The following is a 12,643-nucleotide window of genomic DNA, read 5'->3' on the forward strand; positions in this document are numbered from 1 at the left end:
ACTTCTCCAGAGATAATATGTGGATATATACATGTATATCCATGTAGATATGTATATATAGATACATGTACATACACCTATATGTACATGTACATATGCACACACACACACACACACACACACACACATATATATATATGTTCAGCTAGGTGTCTTGAGATTCAAGTATAATGCTTGGTTATGAAAAAAATTAAAATAGTATTAAATGAAATAGAATTAATGGTATTTTTCTAAGGGAATAAAATGATTCACTTGTTATTTTTTTTAGGGTCTCTATTCATTTCATAAATATTATAAGTCAATTGAGTGTCAGATTTTATAGCGAGCACTATATGTAAAGTAAGTATCCTCTCCTAATATACTATAAGCAAATAAAAGTTTTAAATTTATTTATTTTGAGAGAGAGAGAGAGAGAGAGAGAGAGCACGCACACACAAGGGGGTAGGGACAGAGAGAGGGAGAAAATCTCAAGAAGGCTCCACACTGTTGGCACTGAGGCCAAAACAGGGCTCCATCTCACATACCAGGAGATCATGACCTGAGCTGAAATCAAGAGTTGGACGCTTAAGTGACTGAGCCACCCAGGCACCCCAATCAAATAAAAATTTTGAGTAAACATTTCTAATATGTAAATTTGTGTAAAAATAGTGAAAAATAATGGGATCAAAAATTACCTCATCATATGAGTTCTTCCTGTCTTTTCTCTCTTCCATAAATGTGCTTTTGTAAAATGGGTCTGTTTTGGGAATCTTCTTTGTAGAGCATATTGGGGAGGCACCTAACCCTCCAAGAGAGAAAGAGCGGAGTTCAGACTGAGTGAACAAAGAAAAGCTGTGCTGTGGTAAACGGGGAGCTAACCCAATGGGACTTTCAAAGAAGCTTTCCATATGACATGCAGTATCAGACCACTCTAGCTACTCCTCTAAGAGTCTGTATTTTCAAAGCTTCTGCAGTTGGATACATTTGCTCTGAATGTGACACCACTTAGACTGAACCTCACGGGGTTATCATCAGGTATTAATAATAGATGAGAAGGTTGTAAGGCACAGTCTTGCAATGGAGCCCCATTAGCCCCAAAGTCTTGCAAAGGAGCCCCCAAAATCAACGCTGGTGTCCAGCAGGTCAGCTATTGCTCCTGGAAGCCACAGGGCCTTCCTCCTTCTTACAGGAGACCAACACATGCAAGCCCATTTCTAAAAGCTAGTTTTGTTCGTGTGTTCTCTCCAAACTGCTTGCCCTGGTGCAGGGTTTTATGCTTTACATCCACACTTGTTCCTGGCTCTCTAGGTTTTGGACCTAAGGCTCCTTTTCTGATTCATGGGCTTAGGTATTAATCCTCACAGTATTTGCTTACCAACATTTCCCTCGATTTAAGTGGTTACTTAGACTCTAGTTTCTCTCACCAACAACCAGAGCCCCAGTGATTCCTTATACCAGCCTAGTAACTTGAAGACAGGGCGTGTGTGTGTGTGTGTGTGTGTGTGTGTGTGTGTGTGTGTTGTTGAGGGATACTTTTCTACATTACAAGAGGGTAATTCCTGAAGAACAAACCCAGGTGCCCCAAAGCTGTGCTCTTTAACATCAGCATCATAAAGTTTCCAGTTCGATTTCCAAACAGTATTTATCCCTGCCTTGGGTCCACTTCTGGAAGATTCTAACTTAAGGCAGAAGGTATTTCATGACAAAGACAGAATCATTTATTTAAGGCATACATATATTAAGCACAACTGGGAAATATCGCACTCATTATGACTATTTTGCTCAAAAGGAAAGAAATGACAATTCTAGAATTATTCAATGGTAATGTTCACATAATCTATAGCTATTCATGTCTCTGTATGCACAAATAGGTTTATATGAGTTAAATGTGAGACTATTTTAACTATTTATGTGTGAAATAAATGTTTGCATGGATGAACTAGGACTACATTATGTAACTATTGATGGGTATACAACAGTGTGCAAACACATGTGTGCCTTAATTACTTGTGTAGCTATGTTCACAATGTGACTGTTGCCATGGTAAGTTTTTCATTTTTTTAAGTTTATTTACATTGAGAGAGAGAGAGAGAGAGAGAGAGAGAGATGGGAGGAGGGAGGGGCAAAACAGAGAGGGGGAGAGAGAAAATCTCAAACAGGCTCCACACTGCCAGCATAGAGCCCATCGTAGGGCTCAATCTTGCAAACCATGAGATCATGACCTGTACTGAGATGAAGAATCAGATGCTTAACCAACTTACCCCCCTCCCCCCATCACCCTGCATGGAGAATTTTTTAAAAGAATATTATTTTGATTATTTCATGGTAGAAAATGGAGTTTGAGAGCCCTATTAAATATATTTTATTAAAAACATAGTTCACTGAATAAACAAATCAGATACAATATTGACCTATTGACTAGCAGATGGCCAAAGAAGTGCTTTTGATGGCTTTTATCACTGTGCTGTCTCCCTAAGGAATGCATTTGATTCAAGTAAGTTCAGAGGCAGCAGCTGCAGAGAACCACTTGAGTAAAAGGGGCTAAAATGTTGTCCATTTGAGTGTGTGTGTGGCTATTACTCACACCCTCCCTTTACAGTCCAGGCTCATCTCCTAAGCTGCTTCCAGATCAGCCCTGATTGCAACAAAGAAATGCCATGTCTCTAACACTCAACTTCAGAGGCTCGTGGACAGTGAAGAAGTGTGGTCACTTGAAAATGAGTTAGCAATACAACAGAATTCATACGTCATCTTTAAATACAGACTTAACAAAGAGTCATCTATAAGGTCATTATGAGAACTACCATTTCACAAAGATGGTATTTTACTGCCTATTTCTAATTTAGTACCTGTTATTAGACATGCATCAGGTTGCATTTTAATTCTCTCTCCTTTCATAGGGCATACATTCTCTCTCTTACCTCAGGTTGAACACTGGGAAGTTTAGGTACTGGCAAGGTGGTTGCAGAAGGAAGTGCTAGTAAATGTCCTGTGTTTTCTTGCCCGTGCCCAGTGCCCTGGGCTCAGGACTTGGAAATCTCCAGTGGTTTAGGGTACAATAATTCCTGGGTATCATGAATGATATCAACTAGTATGTGGCTCACCCATCTGGTCTTTTGGATTATTGCACGAGCACTCATGACAAAGTTTGCAAACCAAAAAATTGTATCCCAGGCTGGTGTCTTATATTGAGTATAAACTTCACGTAGTCTTTTGATTTGCTTAGCACTAACATGTCTGCACAAGAGGCACATGGAAGTTCCTAAGCCTGGCATACTACTTGTGGCCATCAGGGCTCTATCTCAAGCCAATGCTTATAGACATGGTCACCTGTCCTTGTACTTTTGCTCCTATACCAGGCTGAACATGATAGTTGAGTGTTGCAGCAGCTGAGCATTCTGAGAGTCCTCCTCAGCTTTTCTAGGATTTCTCTCATCATCTGCTCTGCTAATTTTTCTTGGCACCTGTCTTTTACTATTCTTCGCTAGGGTGAATTTCCCATATGAAATATCCTTTGTCTATACTACACTTTCACTTACTATTAAACACTATAGTTATGTTACTCAAGGACAGATTTTGTTTTGTTTGGTTTTGTTTTTTAAAAAAAAAAAACATGATTTGGGGCACCTGGGTGGCTCAGTCAGTTAAGCATCTGACTGTTGATTTTGGCTCAGGTCATGATCTCATCGTTTGTAAATTCAAGCCCCACCTTGGGCTCTGTGCTGACAGAGCGAAGCCTGCTTGTGATTTCCTCCCTCCCTCCCTCTCTCTCTGCACCCTCCCACTCCCCCCTCCCCTGGTCTCTCTCAAAGTAAATAAATATACTTTAAAAAAAAATAGAATACAAACATGATTCAAAGGTCATTTGAGAAATCAAAACTTGGGCATGGTGTCCATGTTTGCATTACAACAGAAACACAAATGCTCTGAAAGCAATAAATGCCTCTAGCTAAGAGAAAGAAAACATTGAAGAAAAACCAGAGGAAAAAGTCCATTACTATATTTCAGAAATAAAATAATTTTCTGTGTTATTTTAAGCACAAATGACATCTAGATTCACTTCCAAAGCCCTACCTTGATTTGGAAGGTTGCTCACTTTGGGATGAAGTCATGTTTCTGAACATTTTTGTGTCCTTCCAGCTCTCCTTTTCCTTGCCAGCTGACAATAACTGATCAAATCGTACTTTCAAAAATTACAAACAAGATGATAGTCCCTCCCTTAGGTCAGAGAGCATTTCAGAAGTACAACAAAGATTGTGGTTTCCTTTAATAACTAAAAGCAAACCATCCCTCCACAAAGGAAAATTTACTAGAGAAATTTTGTAAGAAAAAAAAATAGCAACCATGATTTGGTCCTATTCTTTCCAAAGTAGTGTTCTATTATAAGACGGACTATTAGTTTTGGTGGACAGCTTGATTTGGAAGGTGGTACAAGTGTTGCAAAATTGACAGACTTGCCTTATTGTTAATGCATCCCACAGTTAAAAAAAATTACAAAAAATTGCAGCACCTTAACCAGTAACAATTTTTAAAAGGATAAGGTAATAAAGATTCAGGGGGACAAAATGAAAACCTAAAATAATATAGTATCAATAACTGCATTTCTTATGAACTTATGGAGTATGATCACATGAAACAAGTTATACTGTCTCTCTAGGAAATGGTTCACTGGCCAAACCAGGTTGTTACCCTCCTCTTCTCATTCCTGGTTAAACTTACTCCTCAAGCAGACAGTCAAGCAGACCAAAGAAAGATGATTTTATATGTTCATCAGGATCATGAAAACACATATTTTGATACAAATTTCTATCTCATATCCATTTAAGAACTCATGGATTTTGAATTTCACCTTAAAGCAAAGTGATTCAAGAAGAATAGTGCTTTTCGTTAAACAATAGAGGAGTATCACGTTTCTTATGATGTCACAAACAAAAAGCCAGCAGTCATGCACTGATGAATAACAGATCACAGAGTCCTTTTAATCATGTCCTCTAAAAAAAGTCTTAGCTTTCTCATTACATCAAAACTATAAAGTTACTGCATAAAATCCAAATGCAAATACTCCAGAATAAAAGCTACTACATTATGTTGTCCCCCACCCCCTGCCAGTAATTTAAGCCAAATGTTTCTTGAATTATACATATAGATTCTAATTTACATTTCTAAATTACATTTTCCATGAAGTATGTGCACAAACATAAAATTTCGGTTCACTACGGCCTGAGATTTGAAGAAAGTTAATTGCCTTTTATTGATATTATTCCCGAGTCTGAAAAAGCACCTAATGTTTCTCCCTTTGCTGTCTTTGCCTGGTAACTTTTTTGAAGGCATAGCTACAAAACACACACCTGTGTTATCTTAAATGGAAATGGGACAAGGTGACTGGTACACTACGGAAACAGGGGACTTCACTCTAAAGTAATTACTCCTGGATGGAGTTCAGGGCAATCAAACAGAATCCGTTTACATTTATGTTTTTAAGGCAATTTATAACACAGGCAAACTTAGATTGTGATGGAGGTATTTAGGTAAGTTGGTTTTCATGGGCTAGTGTAGTTTAGGGTAAATAGAGAAATTAACAGCAGTTGTGTCCTACTGTTCTAGTTTTATGCCTTTTAAAAACACTTGTAGGTAGACAAGACGATGTCACCAAAGGAACTTTGTTCAAACACTTTGAGATGGTATGTGTTCTCATGTCCTCCTTTTTTCTTTTCACATAAAACAAGGACACACCAGAGGGTCCTAAATGAAAAGACAAACGGGAGGGAAATGTATACATGGTTCAATGTTTAGGAGTCTATGTTCTTAAGTAACTTCAGTTGCCTACTGAAGTACGTAAGCAATAAAAGCATAAAACTGATGATACTCATGGTGGGCATGGGACGAAAGCATAAAAACACAATAGTAGACCTGGGTGGTCCTAGAGGGAAAGGGACATTATGGTGACTTATACAAGGAAAACCTTATTTCAGATTGCCTCAGAGATCCAGAGAGCCACATCGGAAAACAAATCTGAGCCTACAATAAAAATGGAAGCAAAGTCTATCTTAAAACATTAAACTTAACATTTAAAACCTCTTTGAAAAAAGAGGTCATGCAATGGAAACCAAAACCTTCTTTTTTAAAAATTTTTATGTATTTTGAGAGAGAATATGGGAGGAGGAGGGGCAGGAGGAGAGAGGGTGAGAGAGAATCCTAAGCAGGCTCTGCACTGTCAGTGTGGAGCCTGATGCTGGGTTCAAACTCATGAACCGTGAGTTCATGACCTGAGCCAAAATCAAGAGTCAAGATGCTTAACCGACAGAGCCACCCAGGTGCCCCCTAACCAAAACCTTCTAAGTCAGAAGTAAAATCTAAGCAGGAAGAGGCAAGTCACCTACAACTAAGGATAAAGTAATCAGGTGAACATTCTTAAACAAATGCCACACTATTCAATATATGGTACGAAAAGTCAAGATTAATCTTGATCATTCATCCAACAAGTATTTAGTTACTGAGTGTCTCCTAGGTACCTGATACCACTCTAGGTTCTGGGAATAGTTCAATGACCAAATATAACAGAAATCACTGTCCTCATGCAGATGACTTTTTTTAGTGGTGGGAGACAAAAACTCAAAACAGTGAGTGAGTGATATAGTGTGCTAGATGATGGTAAGTGCTATGAAAGAAACAAAACAAATGCAGGTAGCTAAGAAACTTTGTGGAAAGGGAATCAGATCCAGAAAGTTTTCACTGACCTAGTGGAAGTAAGCCATGCTTGACTTCTGTGGGAAAAGTGGTCCAGATAGGATTAACAGCAGGGATGGAATCCTAATAGAAGAATGTGTCTGGCTTGTGTGAGAACAAGGAAGCCAGTATGACTACAATGGAGAACAAGTACCAAGAGAATGGATTCAAATGATGTAGAGCCTTGTAGGCTATTCACTCTAACTATGGCTTTTACTCTGAAGGAGAGGAGACACCATTGGAAGGTTCTGCGTAGATAAGTAAGAAGTTGTTTAGAAGGCCACTTGGAGGCTACTGTCCCAAGAAGAAATTTTGAGGAGGGAGAAACGGAAACAAGTAATCTGGTTGGCAATGTAGCAACAATTCAGGGTAGGAGAGAGGGCAACAGACGTAGTAAGGCAGGGATGAAAATAATTCAGTTCTAGAATAGTTTCTCAATTTTAGCACTACTGATATTCGGGCCAGATCATTTTATTTTCCGAGGATTGTCCTGTGCCTTGCAGGGTGCATAGCAGCATCCCTCATGTCTACTAATTAAATACCACTAGCAAACCCTAACCTCATTTGTGACAAAAAAAAAAAAAAAAAAAAAAAAAAAAAAAGGTCTGGAAACAAACTTTTCCAAATGTCATGGTGGCAAAGAAATTGAGTTTTATTTAAAATATTTATTATAAGCATTTTGTGGGCAAAGCCAAAAAGCATTGCCAAGAGATGAGTCAAATGTGAAGTATTGGCTTTGGACAGTCAAACTTAGATCACCATGAGAAATATAATAAAGTGGCACAAATAAAACAAATAATCATTGCTTAATAGGGTCATCCAGGGGTACCAGCCTGGAGGAGAGCCCTGCCACCTTAAATATATCTCATCTGTTATGTAACTCACAATTAAACCAATTTTCAACTTGTGGAAGGCAGAAGAAAAATATGGAGATCAAATAACAACAATTTTAAGAACATGAAGTGGAAATTGTGTGTATCACTTTCATTCCTATCTGATTGTAGAAAACCTAGCCATATGGTGTGAACAGACGAACATGTTAACAGTACTGAACTGATTAAGATGCTTATTTGACATCCAAGATTATAGAAATATTTATTAGATATGAACAAAGTTTTGGAATAGAGATATACATGTGGAAACTGAAGCTTGTAAAATAGATCAGCTCACCAAGGGAGGGTGTATACAATAGTAAGGAATTTCAAGAAGTCAGTCTCAGGGTACTTTACTACTAACAATTCAAAAAAAGAATCAACAAATGAGGTTTGGAAGTTGCAGCTAATAGGTAGAAAATCAATAAAGTGTCCTCAAAGCTTAGTGAACAGGGCTTTAACATCATTCATAAAATGATGAATTATGTTAAACTCTGATAAGGCCATAACATGGAGATGAAAAATTAACAATGGTGATCTTGATAAGAGCAATTTTGATGGGCTGATATAGGTGGAAATGGTTCAGGAGAAAATGAGACAAGGGAACTAGAAACAACTATTAGGGCAATTTATCCAAAGAGTTTTACTATGAAGCAAAGCAGAGAGGGGTGCCTGGGTGGCTCAGTCTGTTAAGTATCCAACTTTAGCTCAGGTCATGATCTCACACTCTGTGAGTTCAAGCCCCACATCAGGCTCTGTGCCGACAGCTCAGCCCCACTTGTGTTCTGTCTCTCTCTTAAAAATAAATAAGCATTTAAATTTTTTTTAAAAAATAGAGCAAAGCAGAGAGAGCAGATACTGGCTGGGGATGGGGAATGGTAAAGACATTTTTAATAGCTTAGTATTCGAACATGCTATCGAACTTAACATTAATTTCTGCCATTTCCAGCACCTCAAGGGTTAGCCAGCTTGGCTTCTGCTATAAACCCAATTCTATTAATTATTTTCTATATAAAAAGTAATATGCCATGTAAAACTTTATCTTTCCATGTCAGAAAATGAAACATAATGCAACAGACATACTTTTACATATTAAAAAACCATAAAGAAAGTTTTTTGGAATAAAAAGTTGACATTCAGTTACTATGTGCTAGTATGATCCTCTACAAGTAAGGATTTTCCCCTAACTTGATAATCTTTGTATCTAGCTATATAATACTCACAGTAAACATAGTTAAATCATAAAAAATAGTAGAGGATGAATGTCTGAAACAGAAAAAGAGATAATAGCCAAATAGTAACAAAATGAAGACTGGTGTAACTATATCTAAAAAACAACTTTAAATGAAAAAGCATGGTGGCATACAAAAAGCCTTAATACATAATGAAAACAACTCAAGCCATCTTGAAGATCAAACATTTACAAAATTATATATACTTAATAGCACAACCTTACATACAGAAAGCAAAAACTGACTGAAATACAAGTAAACATGGACAAATGCCCTATTGCAATAAGAATTTTAATACTCTGTAATTACTAGAGCATGTACACACATTAATCAATAAGCTTGATCTAAAGGCCATAAATAGACTAATCTAATAAATGGTGAGAGTATTTTTTCCAAGCACAAATGCAACATTTATAAATACTGACCCTGTACTATAACTACAAGCACCAAAAATTGTTAAACTCTGACCATAACACAAATCAGAAAAAAAATTTAACTGTAATTCTAAGTAACACATATATCAAAGAAGATCCATCAGTGCCTTTTTCAGCTCATTGGTGTCTATACTACGCTGGTTGTTAAGTATTTTTGTAATACAATCGTTGGAAAGGTTAATTTAAAAGATAAACTTCTGGCATGCTTAAGAAATAAACAAGACAGAGAAAGCAAAAACATATTGGGAATAAAATACAATAAAGATACACAAGTATTTTTTTTAATTTTATTTTTTATTTTTTAAAATTTACATCCAAATTAGTTAGCATATAGTGCAACAATGATTTCAGGAGTAGATTCCTTAGTGCCCCTTCCCCATTTAGCCCATCCTTCCTCCCACAACCCCTCCCGTAACCCTCAAGTTTGTTCTCCATATTTATGAGTCTCCTCTGTTTTGTCCCCCTCCCTGTTTTTATATTATTTTTGTTTCCCTTCCCTTATGTTCATCTGTTTTGTCTCTTAAAGTCCTAATATGAGTGAAGTCATATGATTTTTGTCTTTCTCTGACTAATTTCACTTAGCATAATATCTCCAGTGCCATCTATGTAGTTGCAAATGGCAAGATGTCATTCTTTTTGATTGCCAAGTAATACTCCATTGTGTATATATATATATATATATATATATATATATATATATATACCACATCTTCTCTATCCATTCATCCATTGATGGACATTTGGGCTCTTTCCATACTTTGGCTATTGTTAATATTGCTGCTATAAACATGTCGGTGCATGTGTCCCTGTGAAACAGCACACCTGTATCCCGTGGATAAATGCCTAGTAGTGCAATTGCTGAGTCATAGGGTAGTTTTATTTTTAGTTTTTTCAGGAATCTCCAAACTGTTTTCCAGAGTGGCTGAACCAGCTTGCATTGCACAAGTATTTTTAAAATTAATGGAATCATAAACATGGGTAAAAAATTTTTTATCTTAAAATTATACAATTCATTAAAACTGGACTAAAATAAAGCAAAAATTCTTAAGGAAATCAGTTAAAAATATATACAATTTTCCCACTCTCTCAAAACAAAACATGGGCCCAAATAATTTTAGGGAGAGTTCCTACATCAATGCAAGCAATAAATAATCCCCAAATATAAGCTCCGAACATAAAATTAAAGAACAGAGAATGAATAAAGCGACTAGATCTTTGTTACCCAAGCGACAAGGTAATAAGACTACAAAATTACAAGCAAGTCTTATTAAAGAACATAAATGGGAAAATCCTGTATAAAACACCAGCACACTGATACCTAAAAGGTTTTAAGAAACTATGGTGGCCAAATTATTTTTTTCCAGGAAAGGCAGGGATTGTTCAACATTAGAAAATCAATAAATGCAACTTCTGTTCAAGTGACCTAATCAGCAGATGCTTTCAAGAGCCCCCAGATTCCAAACTCTTACAAATGGTAAATGAAGCCTAAAATAGAGAACTCAAGACTGCTAAAAAAAAGAAAAAAAAGAAAAAAAAAAGCTAACTCTCAAAAACACAATTTATTATTTTGTAATATCCATAGCTTTGGGGAATAAAACTTTAGCCACGGTATATTAAGTGACCAAAAATAGAACTGTATTTTACGCAGGCTTTTTATTACTAGGGTCGTTATGAAATGGATTATGATTTTATTTCTTATCCATGAGTTTAGATCTCAAAGATGTACTAATATCACAGCAGTATTTAGATATACTGTATCCAGAAAAACTTTTAAAATTATTATCTGTAAATTTAAAATTTGCTCAAACTTTCCTCTAATATGTCTGCCTTGTGCTGCCTTGGAAATGCTTTCCATTACCATCCAAGGTTTTCAAGAACCATCGGTCTACTGAGTGGTCTGTTTTTCTTTTTCATATGCCAAGTTTTGACATTTCACATGTTTCTCCAAAAAATGTTTCACAAAGGATTTCAATTATTCCTATATGGTTGCTCTAAATATTCTTTAATATTTTTTAATGTCTGTTATCCATGTAGCTATTCCTTTTCATTTTGTATTTTATATTTCCTCATTTCTTTTGTAATCTCAGAGCAAGTTTGTCTGTTTGCATTAATCTTTTCAAGAAGTACCAACAATTTCCTTTGCAAAATAAGAAAATTTTTTTCTTATGTTTTATTTTAAATCCTCCAGTACTTTTTTTTTTACAAAAGATTGTTTGAAATATTTAACAAGATTAATAAATCTTTATGTAAACTTAACTAAAAAAAGTGAAAATATTAAGACCATAAAATGGACTATAAAATGAAAACCATGAAAAAGATCATCAGTAAACTATTATTTAATCTATTAAGAAATTTATTACTATTCACTTAACATCCAAGATTTGAAATATATAAAGCCAAAACTGATAGGGTCTACTAGAAGAAACTCAGAAATCATATTGAGAAAATGTCATAAAAATCATATCAAGAAAATATAAATTTCTAAGAATTCAACAGATTAAACAGACCCCAATTAACCAAAGATAAAGAAGATTTAAATAATATGTTTAATAAAGTTTGATAAATAGAGTCCTGCATTCAATAGGGAATACACTCTCATTTAAGAATACATATATATATTGGACATTGATAAAAATTGGCTCAGTAAAGGGCTACAAAGTTAATATAAAATTCCAGGAAGTTAACAGTACCAGTGGTATTTATGTGTCAAATGAAGTAACTTCAGCAATCCACAGAAACATAGGCTCACCCATATAAAATCTGTAGGAAAAATGGGCTCACTTGCATAGGCAAAGATTGCCGTGTTCTTGGCTAATCCAGGTTTGTGCACTCTGGGAGAGTGGACGTGACTTGGATATTGCTATTTTGTTCTCCAAGCAACTAACTCACGCAAGTTCTGGTGGTGACGTTGGAGTGCACAAGTCAAAGGAATACATGTAATGCCTCTTTGAGGCTAGGCTTGGAAATGACACACAACATCTTCAGCTTGTACTATTCCCTAAAGCAAGCCAAAAAGAAAACCCAGATTCAAGGGATGGGGAACTGGACTGGCCCTCTCCATTGATAGAAACTAGGAAATTTACATGGCAAAGCATGACTTCAAGGAAAGGTGAAGAATTGAGACCATTAATGTAATGAATCTACCATACAAGAGCTTAGGAAAGAGGGTCTACATAGTGCTTAACAACTAGTTAAGTGTGCATGCAATATCTGTTGAAAGAATATGCAGAAGGAGAAAGATTACCTACCTGAACACTCTCCCAAGTAAATATGATACATTACAACAGGATGACTATGAGAAGGTATTTTTTTTTACAAGCAAATAATTCCTACATCTTCATAAACCCAAAAGAGGAAAACAAATGCAGGATTTGTTCCAATCTTCAGGAATATCATCTTG

Source organism: Panthera onca, chromosome A1, assembly GCF_046562875.1.
Source record: "Panthera onca isolate mPanOnc1 chromosome A1, mPanOnc1 haplotype 2, whole genome shotgun sequence".
NCBI classification, from domain to species: Eukaryota; Metazoa; Chordata; class Mammalia; order Carnivora; family Felidae; genus Panthera; species Panthera onca.